The sequence below is a fragment of the Aptenodytes forsteri genome, unplaced genomic scaffold, assembly GCF_000699145.1.
Source record: "Aptenodytes forsteri isolate BGI_AS27 unplaced genomic scaffold, ASM69914v1 Scaffold62, whole genome shotgun sequence".
Taxonomy (NCBI): Eukaryota; Metazoa; Chordata; class Aves; order Sphenisciformes; family Spheniscidae; genus Aptenodytes; species Aptenodytes forsteri.
The window spans coordinates 800,791-804,552 of NW_008794595.1; the positions used below are offsets into that span (position 1 = coordinate 800,791).

The window sequence follows — 3,762 nt, forward strand, 5'->3', positions numbered from 1 at the left end:
CCCGAAAGCGAAAAAGTTTGGGACCGAGGGGGGTGGAGATGGGGAGGAGAAGGAAGGAGGGTGGGAGAGCGGAATGCGCCTTCAAAAAGCACCTCAAAGTTTTGGGGGGACCGAGCTGCGAAACAAGAGTGCGAGCTCTGAAGGGGCTGGCGAGCGATGACTTCTGACAGCCGTAACGTCTTTCCTAATCTGACAGTATTCCCCCCCTCCCCGGGCTCCCTACAAAAAAAGAGCAAAATAAGAAGTGGGGGGCACCCCCCGAACCTCTTCTGCAAACTGAGCAGGGTCCTCCACTTAATCCGAAAGTTACAGCCCGAAAGAGAAAAAAACCCAAACCCACAGCTCCAAACCAAAACAAAAAAAATACACAAACAAAACGTAACCCCCGGAATAAAAGAGAAAGGGAGAGGGAGAAAGAAAGAAGGGAGAGAGAAAAAGCAGCCCCTCCTTCCCAAATGAGAGCAAATACTGTACCTAAAAATGGGGAAACAGGCAGAAAACGGGGGGAGAGAGAGAGGGGAGAGATACATGGGATCTGGGGATGTGAGTGTGTGTGTGTATGTGAGAGAGAGAGAAAGAGGCACAGAGAGAGGGGGAGAGAGAGAGAGAGAGCGAAATATCAAAGATTGTGCAAGATCAGCCTGGAAAGATAATCGATACTCGACCTAAATTTAACACAAACTACTCAATAAAAGTTAAAGAAAAAACTTACTTTCCATTTCCCCTCGCAGTTCCTACTGGATCTTCGCCTCTTTTTTTTGTTTTGCTTTATTTACTTAACAGCTGATCACATCCAAGTAAACGAGAGAAGGTTCATTAAAAAAATAATAAAAAAAAAATAATCCTCCAACTTTATTGGGTGAAAATAAAAATGATTGAGCAAGAAGTGGGGGGCATGGAGCGGTCCTTTGGGGTCCGGGAGTTGTTAAAGCATGTGCCGACCGCGGTCTCGCTGTTTGGTTGTGAAGGGGTTGGGAAAAGGAGGAAAGGAAATGAAAATCCGATATGTCTTTATTCTGCTAATTATTATCGTTTTAGCCCTGTTTAAAAAAATGGCTGATTAAGTTGAGTGCGCATGTCTTTGTGTGTCTATTCCCGATATGCACTCTGGGAATGAGAGAGAGAGAGAGAGGAGAGAGAGAGGAGAGAGAGCGAGAGAGAGGGAGAGAGAGGGAGAGGGAGAGGAGAGGGAAGAGGAGAGGGAGAGGTGTAATTAGTGAGGTGATCAACATTCTCCGGGCTGCAAATGACGCGCAGCCCCGGAGCCGGGGAAGCCGGAGCTGCCACGGCTGCCGGGGGCTCGCCGGGGCTGCGGGCGCCACAGAGCCAGCCCAGAGAAGAAGGGGCAGCAGAAAGGAGCTCATGGATACAAACACAAGTCTGCAAACTTCATTAGTAACACAGACACACACGCACAGGCACACAAAGTAGATGTCTAGGGAAAATTAAAAAAAAAAAAGGGGGGGGGGCGCGACAGACTTGCTTTTTTAACTGTTCGGGAACTTAAATGAAACGGGTCAAATTAATCATTCCATCGGGGAGATATTTCTTTCTGTCTGTCTGTCTGTCTTTCTCTTCCCTTTTCTCTCTTTTAATGGGGATTTAATGAAAAATATATGTTTGCTATGGGATAATGAATGTACGACACCTCTGTGAAAGGAAAGATAATACATCTAAGATAGGGAATAACTGCCCATGCAGAGATAAAGATGGATTTATTTACACATACACACATGCACACACGCGTGCACTCACATCCTACGTCGTATTTACACATATGCACATACACTCCGCATACACACAGTCACACAAAACATAACACACTTTATTTGGTGGCCGCCATGTAATTGCTCGGAGAAATCAACAAAGTAAAAAGCAAAGTCTTCCAGAATTTACAATATCAGCTGTAAACAGCCTTATCAAAATGAAGTAAATATCAGCACAGGGAAAGAGTCTCTTTGCATACAGTACAGGTTTCATGCATATACATGCATCGTCTTCCACCTTCCCTACAAGTATTGATATTTAGTTAATATTTTATCTACTATATTTTACCAGACACATTTCACTCTTGGGGGGGAGGGGGGATTATTATGATGAAAACTAGGGTAAAATGTACAGATGTCATTATAAATCGGAATCTTCTACAAATATTTTCCTGTGTGGGATTTAAGAAGATTGCTTCTCATTTGAAAATCTAATTATCTTAACCTAATACTGCAGATGTGAATATGACTGACACTTTCATTAAAAGATAATTAACTAAAACTAGGAATAGACATACTTTAAAATCCCCCCCCCCCCGAAGATAAAAACATGACTATTCAAAGAGCATCCGAATACACCGCAGGAACACGTGCAGATTTTTGATAATGCTATTCCAGAAATGGGTATACCAGAAATGGTCACTAAGTCACAGTTACATGCAAGAGATATTTACAGTACCAAGGACCCCGCGCAGGTGAACAATAACCTTAGAGCTGACGTGCCTTTGAAGTTCGCGATTCCTGCGATACACGTCAAAACCTTGTCTTAGGCCTTAAACACCAAAAACCAGCAGGAAGGTTTTATCACAACCTTCCATTAAAAGCGCACACGCGCAACAACAACAACAAGCCAGCAAAAACCTGGATGGCAGAAATATGCACCTCTCTGGGCCCTAAACCTGCTGCTCCAGGAGAACATTTTGCAAGTACTGGAACTAACGCTAATAGGAAAATCCCCACCTGATGATGAATTAAGGCTGCCCTTAAGGAAGCACAGGCCAGTGTCAGGGAACCGAGTTGCTAAAAGCAGATGTTTAAGGTCAGAGTGAAGGTCCTGACAGTTTTGGAGGGAGGGGGGAAAGCTCTTCGGAAAGGGGAGGAAGAAAAAGACAAATAAAAAAATTGCCAGCCTGAGAGTACAGCTATTCCAAAACCCGAAGCCTGCCAATAAAGCGGGGAACATAGAAGGAGCCCTAGCCCAATCCAGAGAAACCTCACTTCAAACTTCAGGAAAGTCTCCAAGACTCGAGCTTAAGGAAAAGTCAGGGGCACTTGAGGGTTCGTGAGAGCAACTTTGTTCCTTTTTCAAACCTCACCTAAGCATTGCACCAGCTCATCAGTGAAAAAAATGTGAGCGTATGTATGCAGATTTCCACAGGCACTGCACCCTGTGAATGAAGGTAATAAGGAAACTAGCGATATTCTGCATCGTTGTTTACAGGGTGGGAAAAAAATGCAAACAAAGAGTGAAAATGAAATCTCTGAAACCCGTTTACAGTTATCAGATTGAGGGGGTATGATGGAAAGAGGGCTTTTAGGCTTAAATTGCAGACGAAACGGGACTCTGAGATAGAAGGATGCATTGTCCATTCAAGTGCATGCCTGAAGGATGGTAACACATTTCCTAAGACTGAAGACGATTAAATACAATGTGATGAAGAAACACCTGAGAACAATACATCTATTTCAAATTCAAGTGAAGAAACACGTATACTTAATGTCACAGAAGAATAAGGAAACGAAGATAATTTAGTTTTAAAGTCGTCCCCCCGCACCTCCCCCACCACCTCCTTTATTCCTAGTGCTTTTTTCCTGGTGAAACATCAATATCATTAATGTCATTAATGTCAAAACACCAAACGTCAGAACAGTCAAGTCATTCTTTTTTGGCTGCAGATTTTTCCCCTTTCTCTCTTCTTGGAGGGGGATATAGGTTTATGGTGTTTTTGAGTTACAGCTAAAGGAACAAAGCGGGGGGGGGGGGGGGTTAGAGGAA

At 43.7% G+C, this 3,762-nt stretch overlaps 1 protein-coding gene across 1 annotated transcript in view; it reads right to left on the reverse strand.

The window, feature by feature from the left end:
- ZFHX4 (zinc finger homeobox 4) overlaps window positions 1–1,056 on the reverse strand; it is a 156,143-nt gene extending 155,087 nt beyond the window's left edge. Inside the window, exon 1 of the mRNA XM_009272634.2 lies at window positions 713–1,056. The gene's annotated coding sequence lies outside the window, so the exon portion shown is untranslated. The remainder of the gene's footprint in view (window positions 1–712) is intronic.
- Window positions 1,057–3,762: the final 2,706 nt, after the last annotated feature.